The following is a 9,683-nucleotide window of genomic DNA, read 5'->3' on the forward strand; positions in this document are numbered from 1 at the left end:
CGATGAAGTTACCAGGACCATGGTGCATAAGTTATCAGATATGCAATCTGTGAGTTACCATACTATTCATACAAAAAAGTTATTGAGTGTATGTTTTCATTAGGTTTTATTGTCAAAAAAAGCTACGACGATATTTGTACATAAGCTATCAGGTTTGTGGTACATATAATTATCACTCTCATTACAAAATAATTTACCGAGATATGACAAACCAGAAAAAGACCGTTGTTCGAATTCTATAGGAGTGAAACATTTATTTCTCTAGAAAACATTCATCACTACAAAAAAGAGACAAGTGGAGTACAAAACACGTTGCATCGGCCCTTTAAAAAACTTGGAGCAAATGATTTTGTCTCCTCATCAAAGGCGTTGTGGTCTTTCTTTCTCGCTCTCATTTACTAAGGTAGAAATACAAATTAACCCGCAAATGAAACAGAACAGGTAGTCAGCTCAGCTAGTAATGCGTCGTGGCCATAACCAACAGGCTGTGTGTTCGAACCCTAGCGATCGTACGTGCCTGTCGCTAACCGACAGTCGGCAGGAAAATAGCTTTTCCGTTTGTTTAATTGTTTCCTCTGATCGTACTCACCGAGTCATATCCCCAGTGTTACCCTGATTCGTCTTGATTCGAATGTCATAAACAGTGGTAAAAAACAATTGTGGGTGTGCTCTGATTTTATTTCTCTGATGGCTAACAAAAATAAATTTAGTCGGACACTTTGTTAAATGAAACATATACAAGTACCTTGTAATATCATCGAACATATGACTATGAGGGAGTTAATCTCAAGATATTGCACGTGGAGTTCTACCCTGTTTCTTTTTTGTTCATTTTTTTCCTCTGGCCTTTATCATACTCGCTGAGTCATTCCCCAGTGTGACCCTCATTTTTGTTTATTGGAACTTCAAACCTACCATTACTGTTTGTTGTGGATGCACTCTGATTTTTTTTCACGTGGAGTACAGACGTTTCTTTTTTCTGGGAGAACGTTGACTAATTTATTCCAAACACAACTATATCATCTTTTCATTAAAATATTCAAACCTGTTACTAATTTGCCTATGTCATTCCTAATGTGTGAAGATAACTTTAGATGTGCTGAGTAGCAGATAAAATTTGTGTTCTGTTTTTTGGGGCAATTTCTGTTTGTCTCTACAACTCTTTAGGTTTGTTGCTACCATTTTCGTTGTTCTATCCTTAAGTTCAACCACCCCCGCAAGGAAGTGTATCAACAAATTTACTGTCCGAATGGCAGTTTGGATGGATCCATTACTCTATTGTAGTTCATATCTCTTGCATTTCAGTTCGTATATTATGTTGCATTTCGAAATCAGCTCATGTGAATCTCTGAACAGATCTGCTCCCTCCGTTTCAAATTATAAAATGTTCCAACTTTTTTCTAAATCGGATATATAGACATGTTTTAGTGTGTTTGTTCACTCATTTTAGTCTCTACGTAGTCCATATTGAGATATCCAAAACATCTTATAATTCACAACTGAGGTAATACATTTCTTTGCATGCTGGTTGAATTTGGTCCTTATATATTTGGGTGATGCAAACTAATTTAACCAGATACATAAGTATTTGCATTAGCTCTTCACCGGTGCTAGTTCAACCATGGAAATGAACATGTACTCCAGAGCGCAATGGAAATTTTAGGTTTCATGCAAGTACTGCGTACTTCTTGCAAAGAAAAATAGACTAGGATGAAAGCAAATGATGAAATGTGCAATAATTCTGTAGAAGTTATTCATAGTTTGCAACATATTGTAGCATATATGACTGATGCATTGAATTCTCGAACCAAAATATCGAGTTTATATAAAAAGCTCAGACCAACCAGGCACACCTGGTCCCCAGCGGTATTAGTCTAAATAAGAACGACTAGACACCAAACACTTTGAGGCACATCAAAGTAGAACTTCAGCTCATGATAAAGAAAAGAAGCAGCGTCTATGGCCATATGGAATAATTCCTCTCATCATCTCCTTGTAGCATCGCCCAGGCACCATAATCTTGCGTTGCAAAGAAAGGAAGTTGACAAATGTTCTCCTGAAAGCGAAATGGAGTAATATGCATACGGTTGTCTTCGTCTTCATTCCACTCCATCTTTCCTAGAAACTTACCACCAATGTCACAATGCAGAACACATCCTGGAAACTCGATCACCATCTCACACTCATTAAGTGTAACAATCTTCAGTATAGTTCTCGCCTCTAAATTGAGCAGCGGCAATCCCTCCAATGCCATCATGTTAATACTGTAAATGAGGGCCCATACCTCATCTTCGTAGTCATGCATAACATAGATATCTATAATGATGCCATCATGACTACTGCAAATAGAAAGTGCTCCGTGCAACTCCAACAGTGACATCCAAGGGTACTGTCGGGGAGGATGGGACAACCACCGAAATGTGTCATCCTCGGTGTTGAATATCATTATGTTGCTGGGTCCATTGCTAATATATTGCCGTCGTAATAACCAATGAAGGTTGTCGTGGTAGAGGACTGTTGTATTGTGAGAACATGTGAGTCCACCCATTACTACTTGTTGCAATGGTGGTTGTTCGATAGGCCTCGGTTCATTGGCTCCCACTGCAATGATGTAGAACTCAACCGTGAAAGTGAAATGATCCTCGTTCCTTGTCCAGATTGAGTAAAGCACCTGGTATCCTCCAGATGGACGATGTTGGTATAATCCGGCAATGCGAACCCTTGTACCGTGTAGGTCTTGTTCATGTAGCAGCGGTAGAGGAGCACGTTGGCGAGTACTTGGATTGCAAACTTCAAAAAGTCCCTCCCGGTCATGGAAGGAGATTATAAGGAGGCCATCACATACAGCATGGATCACCAGGTTGTCTTCATGGGGACGGGTGTTGGGATACCGGAGTATGGTCCGATGATTGAGCTTGCGACTTGCGGCACTAGGACTAGTGTGACAAAATACAGAGAGATGGTGGTCAAAGACATGGCCATCACTCTTGATACGGTGAATGACTGGGAGTGACGGCTGGTGGTGGTGGTGCGCCAGGAGGAAGTCCTTCGTGGTGGTGGCATGACGCCACGACTTGCAGACAGCACGACACCGGAGGATGTCCTCTACCGGCAACCTAACGAGTATCTCTTGGATGATGACCGACTCGGGCAAGTCGTCGAGGACGGTCATGCTACAGATGTTCTGCAAGTGTTTGATTGTTAGTGTTGTGACTAAAAAAAGGTAAAGGTTAGTAAATATTTGGTGGCTAAATGGGGTTCTTTTTTGTAAATTACACTACATACAAAAATATTTATACTTTGACGAAAGTATTACAGGGGCACATGTATTCTGAACTGATTCAGTAAAGCTGAACAAGTTTGAAATCTCTTCAAACGTTGGTCAGATATGAATGAACAATAAGTAAAATTTTGCCCATTTGGCCCAACCAAGATATAAAAACTTGAGAAGTGTTTCCCAAAGCGGCGGATTGAACAACCTATGCTGCACCACCGTTGTTAATGAACTTCTTAGGCAACAAGTAAAAAAGGTGGGAAAAGGACACTTATAGGCGAGATAATTTACCATGGTACATATATGGAGGAGGAAGATGGCATAGATGGATAACTATGGTGGCATCCCACTAGTGCCATGGGGTAAGGAAAGGGAGAGAGGGTGATATTAGCAAAATGAATAGTTGGATGGACGAGATAGAGAAAACATACCAGACGTCGCGGTCATGCATGAAGCTTCTCACCTCAGTGAAGGAGGCACTTCGACGAGCATTGGGTTTTGGTGTGGTTCCTCGGTTGAGTGAGGCCGAGAGAAACAACACAAGTAGCTTTATATGAACAAGATTCAATGGATGGAGGCCAGTTCCAGTTTTTGCAGCGAAAAGGTTATGGGAAGTATTAATTAGGTTCCTTGTTTTTCATCGCTGTAACTTATCCTATGCCATTTACTTTTAGAAAACGTCATGACACAAATATTTTCCTTTTATGATAGCGTGGCAAGTAAACAAACGTGCCTTTTCCCACAAGGGCAATACTCTATGCCGGCGCACCGGCCCAAATTTGGGCCGGTAGGCCCACAGCCGTCCGATATGCTCTGCTAACAACCATTTGATTACAGCCTAATCTTCGTCCTCGTTCACCACTCGTCCACAGAGAAACAGTAGAAAACGTCAACCAACACCGCGGATCGCCCCTGGCACATCTCGCATGAGGTAAAAATGGCCCACCTTGCTCACCGCCGGCGACGTCCCTGTTGATGGGCCCCATTGGTCGTCGAGCTCTGACAAAGATGTCACCCAGGGCCGCCGTGGCCGGTGGCAGCAAACCCTGTGCCCAGTTGTAGCAAACGAGGATGCTAGTTCCAGCAAAAATCTCGTTGCGCCAGAAAAGCTCGTGGCTGCCGGAGAGATGTCGTGGCCGGTTGCAGCAGAACACCGTGCATGAAGTAGCACCGCTGATTGCTGGTTCCAGCAACCACCAGCTCGCAACCGTCCCCATTGCAGCTCCTAGGGTGCCCCCGCCATCACAATTGCAGCTCTTCAGTGTCGCCGCGTTGCCATTGCTGCTCTCCAGCACATCATACTCGCTGTGGCCACCGTTGGCAGCATCCCGCGTGCACGGTTCCAGCTAGCCATAGTGACCGTTGTAGCAAAAATCTAGTGAGCCATGGTGACCTTGGTGACCATTGTAGCATCCCGCGTGCACGGTTCCAGCTAGCCGCGGTGACCATTGTAGAAAAAATCCAGTAAATCCGTGGTCACCGTGGTCACCGTTGTACCATCCCACGTGTACAATTCTAGCTAGCCGCGATCACCGTTGTCGCGCTAAAATGTTAGTAGTAATCTTGATATTATTGTATCAGCATTTTAGTTTGCTTTCGTTATGCATGTAGCATAGTTTAGAGAGTAGCTAGTCCGGCAAAGTTTCGGCGAAGATGTGCAGAGGAGGCGAGATGCCGGGTGCCGTGCGATGCGGCGAGGTCGTGTGATACAGCAAAACGCGGCAAGGTCGTGTGAGTCGGCAAGATGCGACGAGGCAAGTGCGTGGACGGGTTGAAGCAAGACGGGCTGGATGGATCAGTACGTTGGAGCCAAGAGGACTGGTGTGATTTGTTAGCTTGTTGACTGCATGCATGAGTTTGTTAGCGGGTGGTGCAGGTCCGGGAGAGATTCCAGGAAAGATGGGTCATCCGTGCACTACTAGCCATAGTAAAAGGTCATGCATTAGTGGGTACGTGCATGAAGGTCGTGCTAGTCGCGAGTATTGTGGCCGGCTATGTGTGCGTGCGTGTGCATGGGACGTGCATCAGGCTATTAGCCCCTGGCCATGTCTATATATATCTAACGCTGAGTAACGGAAGGCAAGACCGTGAGGGCCATAGAAGAAAATGTAGTGCATGTGTTCTCACCAGGAGCAAGAGACGAAGCCATTTTCCTCCTTTGTGAAGTGTGTGTGCGTGATTTCTTGAGAGAGAAACAGAGAAACTCAAAAGAGAGTTGAGATGAGAGGAAGAAGAAGCGGCGCTGTGAGCAGGTGACGCCAACAAAAAATTGGTTGGTTCCAGCACAAATCTCACAGTGTCGTCGACCATCGCGTGAATATCGCATCTCTTGTCGACACCGGTTGTAGCACCTCGGTTCGCCGGTTCCAGCAAAAATGGTTGCTGGTTCCAGCATTTTAGCCGCGTCGCCGCACGTCGGGCACCTCCTCGTAGCTTTCTTTGCCACCGGTTGCAACATGCTCGCAGCTGGTTCCAGCTCCTCAGTTGCCAGTTGCAGCACGCCCCCGCTCCGGTCGCAACCCTCCTCCAATTTACCGGTCGCCGTCTAGCACGACCCCCGTCGGAGCGCACGGCGACCGCTACAGAGGAAGACGACATGTTATGTGGTGGCGCACGGCAGGCCGTTCCCGTGTCTGTCGTGAGCCATTGACGTAGCTCTTCGTCCCGGAGGCCAACAAGGAGCGGCACGCGGTCCATGCAGTCCGAGCGTCGAAGACCTTGCCTATCGGCAACGGTGGCCTTTGCAGCACACACGGGAACGCAGGGGTGGTGCGGCGCCATGTCTAGTGAGCTGCTACATGTTGGTGGATCGATGGCGGAGAGAGGGGGCTACTGGCGAGAGAGGAGGGAGGAAAATGAGTGGACCAGAGACAGCCGAGAGGGAGGATAAGGCTGAATAAAAGTGGTACGGGGATGCATTGCAGCAGATGGCAAGCGGCCTACACTCCTCGATCGACGGCCCGCATGCGACCGACTGAGTTTTCAGCTGGTGCGCCGGCCACAAACGTTTTCCTTCCCACAAAGGATTGAGAGTTGTACCGAAATTCAAAATAGAGAAGTGGAAGAGAGGAAGAGATGTAAGTTCCTATAAGCTGATTTTGATTCATGTTAAACCAATACTAGATGGGTGTTGCTACGCGTCGGCCGGTGGATCGCGAGCCGTCGGATCTGACAGATTGAGCGAGCGTTCGAGGGTCACCTTCTACCACTGCAACACATGTCGTGTTGCAGAAAATTTCTACAACATTGGTTATGTTGCGGAAATTTTTGCAGTATAGGTCAAGTTGCAAATTATTTTCGCAACAGATGGCTTATTATAGTTTTTTTTGCAATGGAGGTCTTATTGTAATTTTTTTTGGCAACAGAGGTCTTGTCGCAATTTAATTTGGTTTGTAACAGAGGCCTTGTTACATTTTTTGCAAAAGAGACCTTGTTGCAAAAATTCGCTGTAGCGAGCAACATGCAGCGACCACTTCAGACAGAAAAAAGGCCGAATCCCTTGGGACGGCGGGACAACGATGGAGGCAGCTCCTCATGATGGACGTGGATGCTGATTCTTCTGCAGGATGGCGAATCGGCGTGAGTTCGTGCGCACCGCGATGGCCGACATTCATCGTGGGGGAGGTCATTAGCGGCAGCGCCTACACCAGTGGCGAACGTCGGTGGCAGTGGTCGAAGCAGTGCGAGGAGATCGGGAGGTGCACGGGTGGCCACTGCTCTCATGGGGATCCAGATCCAGATCCTACAACACACCAGTTGTTGCGGTATGGGAAATTTCAACAATTGTCCAATTTCAAAACCTAGTGTAGGTAATATGTCGCTCCTAGCCATCTGATTAAAATCAGATCCAACAACCATGGAGGCGACGGATGAACGCGTCGTTATCCGTCGGATGATCCTAATCATTTCACATGCTAGATCCAACAAATTGAATAAATCCACACATAGCTTCGCATAAATTTTTTTAGCAGTGCAGGTGTACGCATATGTGCGACGATGAAGGTAAATAAGAAGGATTGTGGTGCTCGACAATATAGACAGTAAATAAGATTATATTCTTCTATTCTGAAGAAATGTCTCTTTTGACGTTTCTTTAAGATTAAGAAAGTAAGTCTTGCACGTGAGTCTCATATCATTACGATTGAATAATGTTGATTTTGCTGAATTGGCTGAAGCATGAATTTAATATGGTATCTGAGCCAAGAGGTCTTGACTTCAAGAACGTGCCAACGCAGTATTAAATAAAATGATTCTCCAGTCTACATCAATCCCGCATCTAAGGACCAAAATAGGCTAGTCGTGACGGGGAGTGTTGAACTATATTGCCCGTCTCTATTCATCAGTTCAGACTTTTGGATGAATTGGCTAGAGAATGAATTCAATATGGTACCAGAGCCAAGAGATCTTGATCTCAAGAACCTGCCAACGCAGTATTAAACAAAACGATTCTCCAGCCTACATCAATCCTGCATCTAAGGACCAAAATGTTGGGGAAGCGTTATATCAACGCGGTTGATGTAGTCGTACGTCTTCACGATCCGACCGATCCAAGCACCGAAACTACGGCACCTCCGAGTTCTAGCACACGTTCAGCTCGACGACGATCCTCGGACTCCGATCCAGCAAAGTGTCGGGGAAAAGTTCCGTCAGCACGACGGCGTGGTGACGATCTTGATGTTCAACTGTCGCAGGGCTTCGCCTAAGCACCGCCACAATATTATCGAGGAGTATGGTAGAGGGGGGCACCGCACACGGCTAAGAGAACGATCACGAAGATCAACTTGTGTGTCTAGAGGTGCCCCCTGCCCCCGTATATAAAGGAGCAAGGGGGGAGGCCGGCCGGCCCTTGTGGGCGCGCCAAGGAGGAGGAGTCCTCCTCGAAGTAGGAGCAGGACTCCCCTCTTTCCTACTCCTACTAGGAGGGGGAAAGGAAGGGGGAGAGGGAGAAGGAAAGGGGGGCGCCGCCCCCCTCTCCTAGTCCAATTCGGTCCAGAGGGGGAGGGGCGCGTGGCCCACCCTGGCCGCCCCTCTCTCTCTCCACTAAGGCCCATAAGGCCCATTACTTCTCCCGGGGGGGTTCCGGTAACCCTCCGGCACTCCGGTTTTCTCCGAAATCACCCGGAACACTTCCGGTGTCCGAATATAGCCGTCCAATATATCGATCTTTATGTCTCGACCATTTCGAGACTCCTCGTCATGTCCGTGATGAAATCCGGGACTCCAAACAATATTCAGTACATCAAAATATATAAACTCATAATGAAACTATCATCGTAACGTTAAGCATGCGGACCCTACGGGTTCGAGAACAATGTAGACATGACCGAGACACGTCTCCGGTCAATAACCAATAGCGGAACCTGGATGCTCATACTGGCTCCTACATATTCTACGAAGATCTTTATCGGTCAGGCCGCATAACAACATACGTTGTTCCCTTTGTCATCGGTATGTTACTTGGCCGAGATTCGATCATCGGTATCTCAATACCTAGTTCAATCTCGTTACCGGCAAGTCTCTTTACTCGTTCCTTAATACATCATATCGCAACTAACTCAGTAGTTGCAATGCTTGCAAGGCTTATGTGATGTGCATTACCGAGAGGGCCCAGATATACCACTCCGACAATCGGAGTGACAAATCCCAATCTCGAAATACGCCAACCCAACATGTACCTTTGGAGACACCTGTAGAGCTCCTTTATAATCACCCAGTTACATTGTGACGTTTGGTAGCACATAAAGTGTTCCTCTGGCAAACGGGAGTTGCATAATCTCATAGTCATAGGAACATGTATAAGTCATGAAGAAAGCAATAGCAACATACTAAACGATCGGGTGTTAAGCTAATGGAATGGGTCATGTCAATCACATCATTCTCCTAATGATGTGATCCCGTTAATCAAATAACAATACATGTCTATGGTTAGGAAACATAACCATCTTCTATTAACGAGCTACTCAAGTAGAGGCATACTAGTGACATTTAGCTTGTCTATGTATTCACACAAGTATTATGTTTCCGGTTAATACAATTCTAGCATGAATAATAAACATTTATCATGATATAAGGAAATAAATAATAACTTTTTTATTGCCTCTAGGGCATATTTCCTTCACAAAATAGTCTAGACATGAGGGGAGTGTTAAAATATATTGCCCGTCTCTCTCCATCTGTTCAGACTTTTGGATCAACTAGCTGGGGCAAGAATTCAATATGGTATCAGAGCGAGGAGGTCTTGAGTTCAAGACCCTGCCAACTCAGTATTAAATAAAATGGTTCCACGACCAACATAAATCCCACGTCTAAGAACTAAATAAGCCTAGGCGTGACGAGTGTTGAAATATGTTGCCGCCTCTCTTCATCACTTTGGAATTTTGATGAGTTGGCTTGACCCACAACTTGCGCG

Source organism: Triticum aestivum, chromosome 2A (assembly GCF_018294505.1).
Source record: "Triticum aestivum cultivar Chinese Spring chromosome 2A, IWGSC CS RefSeq v2.1, whole genome shotgun sequence".
NCBI lineage: Eukaryota > Viridiplantae > Streptophyta > Magnoliopsida > Poales > Poaceae > Triticum > Triticum aestivum.